We start from the raw sequence: 12,634 nt of genomic DNA, 5'->3' as shown, positions 1-12,634 counted from the left end.
GGTCAGCCGAGTCCAAGGAGTCCAAGGAGTCGTCAGCGAGGAGGCGGGGCCCTTCCACGCCGCTCGCCGGGACGAGGTGGACAACCAGCTTGTTCTTGGTAGGTTCAAGGAGGGAGAGGGAGGGTAGGATCTCCGCAGCGACGTCCATGTTGGAGCCGTACTCGTCAAAGTTGCACGCAGCCATGGCCGGGGCGGTGGTGACTAGCAGCCCCTGCTTGCCAAGCACCGTGGCCGGGGGGTTACCCCATCCTCAACTTCTGTGCATTCTCAAGTTCGGCTCCAATTACAGCGCGCAGCAGAGCCTGCAAGTTGCATCCCGTCCTGATGGAGCTCCGGTTTGCCAGTACGATGCCGCCGCGACGCCGCGCAGGTTTACCGTGTTGGCGACCATGAGGCTGTGGTTGTTTTTGAGGAGGCTGGCGTCCCTGCAGAAAGACGCCGAGGGAGCCGGTGCCCTCTTTCTTCCCACTACGACAGGGCGCATCGATCGGCTTCCACGACAGTGAGTACGGGAGCAAGTGTGGCGGAAGGGCGCCGCCGGCCTGGTCTACGGAGGGGAACGGAGCGCCGGCGGCCACGTAGGGGAACACATCGGCAGCGGCGGCCCGTCCAGCGAAGCATGTGATACTGCGTGGGGCGAAGCCTAGTCGGGCGGCGGTGACCTGGTTTGCAGCGGGGACGTGGCAAAGGCCGGAGCAGCCACCAGCCGGCATCGAGGGACCGTTGTGGGCCCGTGGCTTGCCTACTCTAATGGATGTAGAGGATGAGCGAGGGATTTTTTTTTTGTGGAAACAGACGGACGAATCGGTAAGTAACTTATCCGTGGCAGAGTGGGTAATTTTTCTCAACATTAGGGGCAGAAACAGATGGGCGAACAAGAAACTTTATTTTCTTTATTATTAGGTATAGATACGTACATACGTGAGGGCAGGGTCGCCTACGTTTTAATTTTATTTTAGCATAAGTAGGAAATTTGTCCGTGCATGGCTATGGCTTAATTACTATCAGATATTGTTTTCGCCAGAGGAATTTTGCTACCAGAAAAACAAGATAAAACAAGGGCCATGATCGACTACACTATTTGCAAGAGAATCTTAAATCAGCATTGTAGATAATTACCAGCTTGAGGGCCTCCTCCACGGTCAGTTCTGCCAGCTGGAGCTCCAGGGCAACGGCAGGCGGAGCACGCGCCCCGTCGTTGTCAAAGAGGACGCCCTCATGGTCCTCCACGTCCTCGTGGCCTTGGTCCTAGTACTCGTCCTTGTTGTCGAGGCCGATGCCGCACTCACGGGTGAAGAAGACCACATCATCGAGGTAACCCACTCTGGGGCTCGGGTGGAACTCCCAGGTCCTCCCCCGAAGGTGACCCAGTTGTACGAGTTCAGGCTGAAGGCCGGATCGTCGCGCAAATCCAGCGACAGGATGACGCGGCGGCGGATCTCCTCACGAAGCTCGCGCCCCTCTCGCGGCACCGGCCGCACCGACACATGCCGGGAATTGAGGTACCATTTGCTCTACATGCTCGCATCCTGCCAAGGAAGCGGCCGGTTTCGGTCGAACAACTGGCGCAAAGTCCACTGGGACATAGCGGCGCACCCGCGTTTTCTTCTCCTTGCCGGCACGAGAGGAGTCAGCGTCGTGGTCTTTTTTCGTCTTGTGGTACGTCCATCCCTTGCCCATGGTGTACTGGCGGTGGTCGATGGGTTCTTGGATGCAGACGGTGGCTGTGGCTATGGCGCTAGCTAATGGTGGATGATGGCCAGAACGCAGTTGACCTACTCCTCTTAAAAAGGTCAGAGGCTCCCTCTCCATCAATGTCTAGCTGGGATACCTAGGCGCCGCCCGGGGCAGCACTGGCGTGCGAAAGGCAGGGCATCTCCATTAACACGGTGCAGAAAATAGAAGCAACACCGCTACCAGTACTAGCGCGCAAAGACGAAGCACGTGCGCTCGCCGGCATGGCGGCCCCGAGGGAGATGGATGCGGATGCGTGCGCTAAACGCGAAGTGTCCGCGGCGACACATTCAAGGCGTAATATTGGGTCATGAATGCGTCGGCGCGAACATGCCAGCCAGTTTGCGTCGAGCCGTTGGGCTGAGGTTTTCTCTATTTTCTATCTCGCTCGACACAAATGGCCACTTTGCGTTCGTTTACGGATCAATGAAGATGCACTTAGGCAAAAAAAAACTCTCTAATCTAACAGGCATAAGACCTAGATCATATGATCTCTTTGCTCATCATAAGATGTTGACGTACACACCTATCTCAGGAACACTAAGCAAAAAAATCTCACTTACAACTTTTTTGTTTTGGTCTCAGGTCTAACTTAAACTAAAACTACGACAATTATGCATCGGAGGGAGTAACTAACTAGGGCACGAACCAACTAGGCTTAGTTGAATACTCATTGTGGTCATCTTTGGCTGGCCAATGTATCTGCTCCAGCTTGTTATCATGCATGTTATAACTATATCCATAGACACAACTAGCAGAACCGAAGAGCTCATTGTCGGTATGGTATTATTTTTGTGATAACTAGTAAACTTTCCATACGCTTGCTATGGTTTAATAACTGTCGAAAATTTCTTTTTTGCTAGAGGAATTTTACTACTAGAAACAGAAGATAAAACAAGGGTCATGGTCGAGTGCACTATTTGTACCTTAATCAGCATTGCAGATAATTACCAAATCCAGGGTCTGTTCCTCGGTCACCTCTGCTAGCTGGAGCTCCGGGGCAACGGCGGCGGAGCAAGTGCCCCATCATTGTCGAAGAGGGTGCCCTCGCGGTCCTCCGCATCGTCGAGGCCGACGCTGCGCGAAAGCCACATGGCTGAGGTAGCCCGTTAGGCAGCGCGGGTGGAAATCCTAGATTCAGTTGGAACGAAGGCCGGATTGTCACGCACATCCGGCGTCAGGATGACGTGGCGGTGACGGATCTTGTCGTGGAACTCACGTCCCTCGCGCGGCACTGAAGACACTGGCTCACGCCGCAAATTTAGGTACCAGTCGCCCGATAGGCTCGCATCCCGCCAAGGAACCAGCCGGTTCTGGTCGAACATCTAGCACAAAGCCCACCGGGACATAGCAGCGCACCCGTTTTTTCTTCTCCTTGCCGGCACGAGAGGAGCCAACCTCGTGGTTATTTTTCGTCTTGTGCTATAGCCAGCCCTTGCCCATGGTGGTCGACGGGTTCTTGGACGCGGGCGCTGGTTGTGGCTATAGCGCTGGCTAATGGTGGAGGAGTGTCTAGAACGCAGTCAGCCTGCTCCTCTTAAAAAGGTCGGAGGCTCCCTCGCCATCAATGCCTGGCGGGGATACCTAGGCGCCGCCCGGGGCAGAAATGGCATGCGAAAGGCAGGGCAACGTTAACGTGGTGCAAAAAACTAAAGGGACACCTCCACCCGTACTGGCGCGCAAAGACGAAGCACACGCTAGCTTGCAGTCGAGCCCCAGGGAGAGGGTCGTGAACGCATGCGCTAACCGCGAAGTGTCCATAGCTACGCATTCGAGACCTAATATTGAGCCACGAATGCGTCGGGCCGGACATGCATGCCAATTTACGTCGAGCCGTTGGGCTGGGGTTTTTCCCATTTTCTGTCCAGCCCGACCCAAATGATCACTTTGAATCCGTTTGCATCGGATCGATGAAGATGCCCTTAGGAAAAAAATCTCTCTATGCTGACTGATATAAGAACTAGATCAAAGGATCTATATATTCGCTCAGCATAAGATGTTGACAAACCTATCTAAGGAACACTGAGCAAAAAAAATTCTCACTTACATTTTTTGTGATCTTAGGTCTAATTTAAACAAAACTACGACAAAAATTATGCATTGGAGGGAGTAACGAACTAGGGCACAAACCAACTAGGCTTAGTTGAATACTCATCGTGGTCATCTTTGGCTGACCAATGTATCTGCTCTAGCTTGTTATCCTCCATGTTATAACTGTATCCATAGACACAACTAGCAGAACCAAAGATCTCATTGTCGGTATGGTATATCCGAGTTCCGCTCCCATCCCCGCCGCAGGCCATTAGCGTCCTCATGCCTCAACTCGAAGAGATGGAAATCAACTGGCCTGCATGACGAAGATTTGCCCATGAAAACCTTGCTAAAATCAGCTTGTGTGGCAGGGCAACAAAGTGAAGGCACTGTTTTTCGAGCTCGTACCAAAAACGAGTGCCACATCCGTACAACAACTTGGAGGAAAAGTTCGACATCGCTGGTGGCACGTTGACCTGGTAGAGGACATCTTGTGTCCAGGCGTCGAACACCAATGTGACGCACCTATTGGTCATGGCAAACAACTTGCTGGCGAAGTCCACAAAATTTTGACCTTTCGAGGTAGGGTTGCTTACCATTGTCAAAGTTGCATCCCCGGGCCGACATAAAACCATACCGTCAGCATTAGCCCTTGGGTCGGGTGTAACCATTGGTGGTACATCATGATCACGATGCCTTCCGTGCTACCTGCCGGAGTACTAGGCGGGACATGGATGGCAAAGCGGAAGTGATTTGAAAATCGGATGTTGGTGTTATAATATTCACGACCTTCGTAATAGGTCAGGATTTTGTGATGCCGATTGTCATTGTGCGCCTCTTGATCCTTCAGATGCTCGTCTGGATCTTTCCACCGTCTACTCTCTTCCAAAGAATGATATTCTATGTCTCCAAGTGGTTGTAGAGATCTTTGCACTCATCATACGAGTACTTGTTTTCATCTCCGCACGCACTACCCTCATCCGACGAGGGCCTATTATCATCGGAATCTCCACACTCACTGTCCTCCTCGGATGCATAGTCGTCCTGATCTTCACACAAACTACCCTCGTCCAAAGAAGAAGCATCTTGATATGTGTATTGGTCGTCGGGATCTCCTACATGAGTCCCGATGCCTATATAAGAGGGCTTCTGCAAGGGTGTAGACCCATTATTTTCCTTGATGGATGATTTATCAAGATAATGTACATATGCCAGTTGCTAGCTGTTGTAATCATAGACCCAAATGATTGTATATTCCCTATAGTTGTTACTGCTCTGGAGGTAGAAGATACATAGATCTGGAAGTGGTTTCTGCAGACATTGAAAATGTTTTGGATATTGTTAACACAACTCCTTGGACTATTATGACAGACAAACAAAAAGGTACATGATATATCTCTCTCATTTCATTGACATGGTGGATAATATTATCTAAGACATGGTCTCCCTCTCTTTGTTTCAGAGCTGAAATAATGCCATAATACAACTATTCCATGACTTAGAGCATAGATTATGTGTGAGGCATCAGGTGTGGAGCAATTTTCAAATGCTTTTCAAGGGCGATGCTCTCAAGAACCAGTTGTGGATTTGTGCTAGAAGCAGCACTCATGTTAGGATTAAGGCAAACATGCAACAAATGAAAGCCCTTAATCCTGATGCATATACATGACTTGACAACTTGGACCTAAATATAAGGGTTAGGGCATTCCAAAGTGATGTGTCCAAGTGTGACATCCTCTTGAACAATAATTGTGAGGTTTTCAACAAATAAGCACTAACCATTTTTGTTATGTTAAGCCTTAACCCTGTTAATTGTTGTTGTAGTTCACTTAAATATTGGATATTAACTTATGATATTTCCTTTCATTAGGTACATTATAGAGGATAGATAGTTACCTGTTCTAAGCATGTTTGATCGGATGAAAGACCAATCTATGACAAGATACTATACCAAATCAAATGATGCTGATAATATGAAAGAACCCATATTTGGCCAAAGATACAGAAAATGCTTGAGAAGAACATAACATGGTCAAATGACTGCTTTGCAGAAGGAGCAGGGGATGGCCTTTTTAAGGTTGGGGCAAGGTTTTCAAATACACCTAAATATTACGTTGTTTATCCCAAGGGTTTGACATGTACTTGCCGGTTGCTTCTTCGTCGTTTGCGCCGGCCGAACCGCGCGGTCGAACACCAATAATGCAGGTGATGACGGCTCGTCCTCGCCAGCTCGTCCGTGTGCACGTGTATCGTGTACCCAGAGTTATGTGTTCTTTCACATACATTTTTATTTAAGTAGACTATGGATATGATGTGTAATACAATTATCAAGGCCAGACCCGTTAGAATGTTGTGTTAGGATCGGTGAGTTTAGTTTTTTAACTTGTTAGCACCGTTACCAAGGCCTGATTCATTAGAATATTGTTAGGGTTGGGTGTTTTGTGATTTGACGTGTAGCCTATCTTGATTTATATGTTATGTTTTATGTTAGTATTATATTGTTACATCCATATGTTACATGTTGTGGATATGTTATTGTGTATAGTTTGATCTATATGTTAATGTGTATTGAAGGATCGGATCTATATGTTAATGTGTATGACCGGATTTTGGTGTTACCTAAATCACAAGGATGGTATTTTTGTGACATTGTGTAAATGTTTGATTGGATGGTTTGGGCCAATAGAGTCAATCATGCTCCTTATTTTATAAATAAGAACACATTTTATTTGTACTTAACCAGTTTAACTCTAACTATCATGTGTTTAGTTTGTGCAGTATCTTAATATATCGGAAGAGATCCCCGTCGTAAGGATATTTTGCGTGATGCAACAACCCTACGGATATTAGTAAGTATCTATGTCAAATTGTCAACGCAAAAAAAATGTTCTATTTTTCTTTAATCATTTTACTGATTCACTTCGATATTTCTGTGTAAAAAATTGCGAAGCATTCCAATCCATGCTACACTGAAGGTTCTTAACAAAGAGCTATTACCAGATGTTGTGTGACACATCATTGCCTTTGTCATGGAGACAATAACGTAACCAAGAACATGCAAAGCTAGGAACTGAATCTATGCCGAAATACATGCATACATATAGTGTATGAAATGTACAATAAAATAGAAATAAGTTTTGCTAACATTTTTGCATGTAGTTTTGAGTTATGGGCTGTGGTTACAACTGAGAAATGCTTGTGGCACTGATAAAACGGCTGCGATGTTTGCATAAAGCATGCAGTTGGTTGAAAATATGCCATCTGATACAAAGACATATGACTGATGAAAACACCTCGTATGCGTTCTTCCAAGTGGCTTACAATCGAGTGGAACAAAACATTTGTGATGGCCCTTCGAAATCTGATGATTCTGGGAACAAGAATGTGTATGCAAAGGGGTTTTAACGCACACGGTTTATTGTGTGTTGTCGAAGAGCATCGCCCACGCTTGCGTAGTGATGGTAAGGTTTACCATGTGTGACGGGCCATTTACGCCGTGTGTGATAGCATGTTATGTACTAGTGTAGTATACAATGGTGTATGAGATTCCAATAGGGCAATGTAAGACGACTGGGTATGCTTTTGGAGTATTAGGATTTTTCCATATATATAGGAATATATCTCTCTATAAACACCATATGGTATTTTTTGTTTATCTGGAACAAAGAAGAAGGCCAATAACCCTTACGGAGCTGCGATTTGGGAGCTAACTCGACTGAATGGGCCTTATTGGGCCACGCGGGGAAGGATGGAGGTGCGATGCTTGACCATACCCGTTGCTCCTCGTCCACTCTTTTGACTCTTCTAGCTTTCCGCATGTGCTCCCTCGACATTTGTACTCGGCTGACACCAGGACAGAACATCACTGCGGGCGTTGGGCTTGGACGACGCGACTTGGCCGTGGTAGGTGTGGCAGACAACTGAAGGAGGTCGGCGCTATTAAGGCTCATCCTTGGTGCCGGCCTAGCTAATGCGCAACTACGGGGTAAAAGATGGACAATAAGGGGATAAGGGTAAGAGGCCAGCAAATGTGAGAGGTACAACTTTTTTCCAAAAGTATATGGGTGAATGTGGTGGATTGATGATTCAAGTTTTCAATTTTTGAGCTATGTTAATCGGTAAAATAATCATGTATATTAATGTTGTTATTTGCATATTTGAAAAGATATTTTTGCCAGTAGCTAATGGCAATAGCAAAGTTGTCATGAAAATGCCAATGCTATGGTACATGCATGAAGACCAAGAGCAAGAGGTGTCCACAAATTCTATGGCTAGCAGTCCAGTGGAAGAATCGGCCCAAGGCATGTGGAAGAGAATATTGAGGTTCTACCACCTGATGGTTTGCTTCTTCGAGCAAGGGATATTAAAAGTCTTACCCTTCTATAATTATAAGGAAGATATTCAAAAGGTGGATAGATCTTAAACCAGTATGTTTCTAGGTTCTATTTCTATATAAATATGTTAGAGAGTGGATTTGGTGATTAGGTGTATAGGTATGCACCCAGCCTCCAACGTTGGATTCGTTTTAAGATTCGAGCTTCACAAACGGATACCAAACGGTGTGTAATCTGAATTTTCGACCTGACTCTACCATCTGTGTGGTCCTGACAAGCATGCGTCCAAGCACAACCGAGCACTGTGCCTGCAAACAACCAGAGGACAACACTAGCAGTTTTGAACAACAAGATTCTCCCCTTTCCCTTTGCGTTGATTTAATAAATTGCAGCAGAGATGAAGTCGTTGTGGTGGTTGGCGACTCGCTCTGCGGCGCTGTGCTGCTGCTCGAATTGGTCATGGCGCCGGCAGCCCATGAAGCCGGAAGATCGCTGAGTGAGCGCTGCTCGCTCTCCAAGCTCGACGGTGCCGCCGTCAGACACGCGGGTGAGCTGGTCGTCGACGCCGGCAAGCACCAGCATCTCCACGAGTTCGTCGGCGCAGACCTCACCGAATCCGTCCGCGAAGCAGCGGCTCTTGATGGCCTCGAGCACGGACACGGCGTGCATGCTCCTGGGCGGCGGCTGGAGCGCGGCTAGAGCCGATTGGAAGGTAGAGCTTCCTGGCAGGCGGTCGGCCGGAGCGCGATTTGCACCATGGACTAATGGAGATTTTAGAGGAGATTGAGAAGGGCAAGTTGAGGTGGCGGAGCGAGCAGTAGAGCCCGCTGGCGTCGAGCGGGACGGCGTGGCGGAGCATGAGGTGGTCGACGGCGGCGTAGACGGCCGCGAGGTAGTGCGCCGCGCCTGACCTCTGCCCCCGTGACGTGCCCAATCTGCAGATGGACGCTCGATGGCGTCGATGTGCTGTAGCGGGTGGGGGCGGCTGCGTCGATGTGTTGCAGTGGGTGGACCGGCGACGCCGACCTCCTCCCCCTCGAAAGCACTGCAGGCGCCGAGAGGCACCCGTACTGGAACCGGTCCCGCGGCGCCGACTACGTCCTCCTGTCGTGCCACGACTGGGCGCCGCTGGTCTCCGAGTCCGAGGGGAACCCACAGCTCTACGGCAACGCGATCCGGGTGCTGTGCAACGCCAACATTTCGGAAGGGTTCCGGCCACGGAAGGACGCGACGCTGCCGGAGGTGAACCTCGCCGACGGCGTCCTCCGTCGGCCCACGTTCGGCCTGCCTCCCGAGAACAGGACCACGCTTCCCTTCTACGCCGGCGGCATGCACGACCACATACGCAGGGCGCTCCTGAAGCACTGGGTCGGCAGGGACCCGGACGTGCGCGTCCACGAGTACCTCCCCGCAGGGCAGAACTACCACGCGCTCATGGTCACGGCACGCTTCTGCCTCTGTCCGAGCGGCTTCGAGGTGGCCAGCCCGAGGGTGGTCGAGTCCGTCTTCGCCGGCTGCGTGCCGGTGATCATCTCGGAGGGGTACCCGCTGCCGCGAGAATACCGGAGCTGAAGGCCATCCTGCGGGGTGTGTCGGAGCGGAGGTACCGTGTGCTGCGCGCCAGAGTTCTGCAGGCGCAGCGCCATTTCGTGCTCCACCGGCCGGCGAGGCGCTTCGACATGATCCACATGGTGCTGCACTCCATCTGGCTCAGGAGGCTCAACGTGAGGCTCCTGTTAGAAATAATTAATAACATATTAATTAGGAGTTAATCCCCACTTTCCCGGCGGTTGTAATCCCACGTCCGTGGGATCGTCGTATGCAGTTAGTTCTGGAGCGTCGCCTCCAGGAACCGACTCTTGTAAACAGACGCGACTGTTAGTAGCGTCCCCTCTTGTACTATATAAGGATTTTATCCCTGATCAATAAAGCAGTTGATTCATTGCCTCTCTTGCTCGATTCTCTCCCGATTACTTACAACATGTTATCAGCACGCTCTACATCTGAGCGATTCGAGATCGAGAAGAACAGGAGGAGAAGAACAGGGGAAAAGGTGAGAATCGGAACCATGCCTCGAGTTCCGATGTACCTGCTTCTTCGCCTCCTTCGCGCCGACGGCCGTGGTCGTCGCTTCGTCGCTCGCCACCGCCGCCATGGTGTGGGAGGAATCCGGCGCTTCCAGCGCCATGTGCGCGACGACCTCCGCCGCTTCTGGCGTGGAGGTTGGAACCGCCAGGACTTCCGTCGCCATCACCGGAACGGCGCGGGGCTCTCGAACCAGCCGGTGCAGCCGCCGGCGCCTCTCTAGCCCGTCGTGCCCGACTGGCTTCTCGCCGGTCCGGCCGCACCAAGCCTTGACGCCGACGAGAACATCGACCCGGCGCTGGCTGCTCCGCCGCCGCCGTTCTGGTGCCCGGTGCATGGCTGGGTAGTATGCCCCCTGCACCAGTACGACTTCGCCATCCACGACGCACCGCTGCAGCCTCCGACCCGAGCGGTTGTTGAAGCAGAAGCCGGCGCGCCGCTCACGAGGTCGCCGACGGTGGCACGCGCACCGGACGCGCCCCTCGTGCAGGTTCGCGACGGCGACGCGCTCACCTTCGTCTCCGCACCAACCGGGGCCTCCGTCTTCGCCTTCGGCTCCGGCGTGAACGGCTCCTCCAACCACGCGGTTGTCGATGTCGACGCCGTCGCGCCGCGCCTGCCGTCCCCGACGCCGGCCACCCCTACGCCTTCACCGCCCACTGGGGCTCGTCGCCGTCTCAGGGCTCTTGGCGCCCCGCTGGTGAGCTCGCCGTCGAGCCGCCGCTACGGCACATGGAACCCTGCGGCGCTCGGGGTCACGAACGGCGTCGCAAATGGAGTCTCCAACGGCGTGGCTTCCAGCCACGGCCTCCTTGGTGGTTCCCCCTCCGAGAAAGACGACGGAGCGCCTGGTCCCTCTGCCCGTCGCCGGTGATTTCATATGCGGATGGCAGGCATCGTGCTCTCCGCGTGGTTCAGTGTGTAGGAATTGGGGATCGAGAGCCTGGGACTTGTTCCTCTCTCTCCTTATTCTTCGACTGACCACTGACCAGCAGAGTGCATACGTGCCATGTACATGTGGCACAACAGCAGACTTTCTGTCTATTTAACTAGCAACTTACTTTATTGCTTCGTCAGTACTAGTTCAACTTATTAGCAAACTAATCTGTTAACAGTAGTTCTAGCAGTAATTTATTCCTGTTTAGACCTGTTTAATTCAGTACATGTATCCAGTACTGTTTCTGTTTTCTGTTGAGTACGGTTGTATTCCAGATGTTGTTGTAATATATTTCCATGTTTGTCACATGTTGAGATTAATTACATCTATTGCAATTGAGATTTTAAATTTCTTGCAAAATAAGAAATCAATTCATCGTATCAATTGAGATTTTGTCTTAATACGAACATGAATTGATATGCAAAATTCGAAGTGATTTCCTCAAATTGATGTTTTGGGATCACAAGGTGGTGTGTAGATCTACTGCATTGCAGATTATCTACCACTACTAATTAAGCCTACATTTTGTCATGATTGACATTTTGATTGCTTAAAGTGCTCTCCCATACATTTTATTAAGTTATGACACAAGGTACTAGAAATATGAGTATCTACTGATTTTATCAGATTGTACTCTCTAGTGCTGAGAGATGGACCCTGAAATTTTCTTTGGGGAGTATCTACAACGTGTCATACTTAACAATTTGAAGTTCACACTAATGGTTTCAAGCCCACAACTTGAAAATATCATTAATTTTGCATAGTTCATTCCAACATCACCATGATGGATTTCAATATTCTCTGGTGCGGTGTTGCAATAGAACATAAGTATTGTTGTCAGTTATATTGTATCAGCACTTTGATATAATATAGATTGTATACTATATATTCAAATAAGGTTTTCTCACAGAAAATTCTTCATTTTTATATATATAGCTCTCTACGGGGACAATCCGATGGAAGAGGAATTATGCCTTGTGGACAGTGCTACCACAAACTCCATACTGAGGGAGTTAAAATATTTTCAGACTCTGAAAAAGATGAATGGAGATATTTTAACTATCGCCGGACGTGATACGGTAATTGTTGGCACCGGACGTGCCATATTTACCCTCCCAAATGGTACACAAGTGATAATTGAGGATGCCTTGTTGTATCCCGATTCTTCGCGTACCTTAATCAGTTATCGAGATATCCGTAAGAATGGTTTTCACATCGAAACCCATGAAGACAACAAAGAGGAGTATCTACTCTTCACAAAAGATTACGGATATGGCAAGCAAGTACTTGAAAAGATTCCTTCTCTGTCGTCTGGACTGTACTACACGTACATCAAGCCCGTAGAACATGTTGCTTACAAGGTAATTTTTCAGAATGTTGACGCATTCCAAACCTGGCATGATCGCCTAGGCCATCCCGGCGTCGGGATGATGCGGAAGATTACTAGCAATTCCATTGGTCACAATTTGCATGAGTCCAAATTTCCTCAGTCATCAGATTTTGTGTGCACATC

The 12,634-nt window shown here is 49.6% G+C and overlaps 1 pseudogene; it reads left to right on the top strand.

The window, feature by feature from the left end:
* The first annotated feature begins 9,092 nt into the window (after positions 1 to 9,092).
* On the top strand, positions 9,093 to 9,871 carry LOC124647692 (annotated as a pseudogene).
* The last annotated feature ends 2,763 nt before the right edge of the window (positions 9,872 to 12,634 follow it).

The sequence above is a fragment of the Lolium rigidum genome, chromosome 4, assembly GCF_022539505.1.
Source record: "Lolium rigidum isolate FL_2022 chromosome 4, APGP_CSIRO_Lrig_0.1, whole genome shotgun sequence".
NCBI lineage: Eukaryota > Viridiplantae > Streptophyta > Magnoliopsida > Poales > Poaceae > Lolium > Lolium rigidum.
This window is presented reverse-complemented; position numbering and strand designations above follow the sequence as displayed.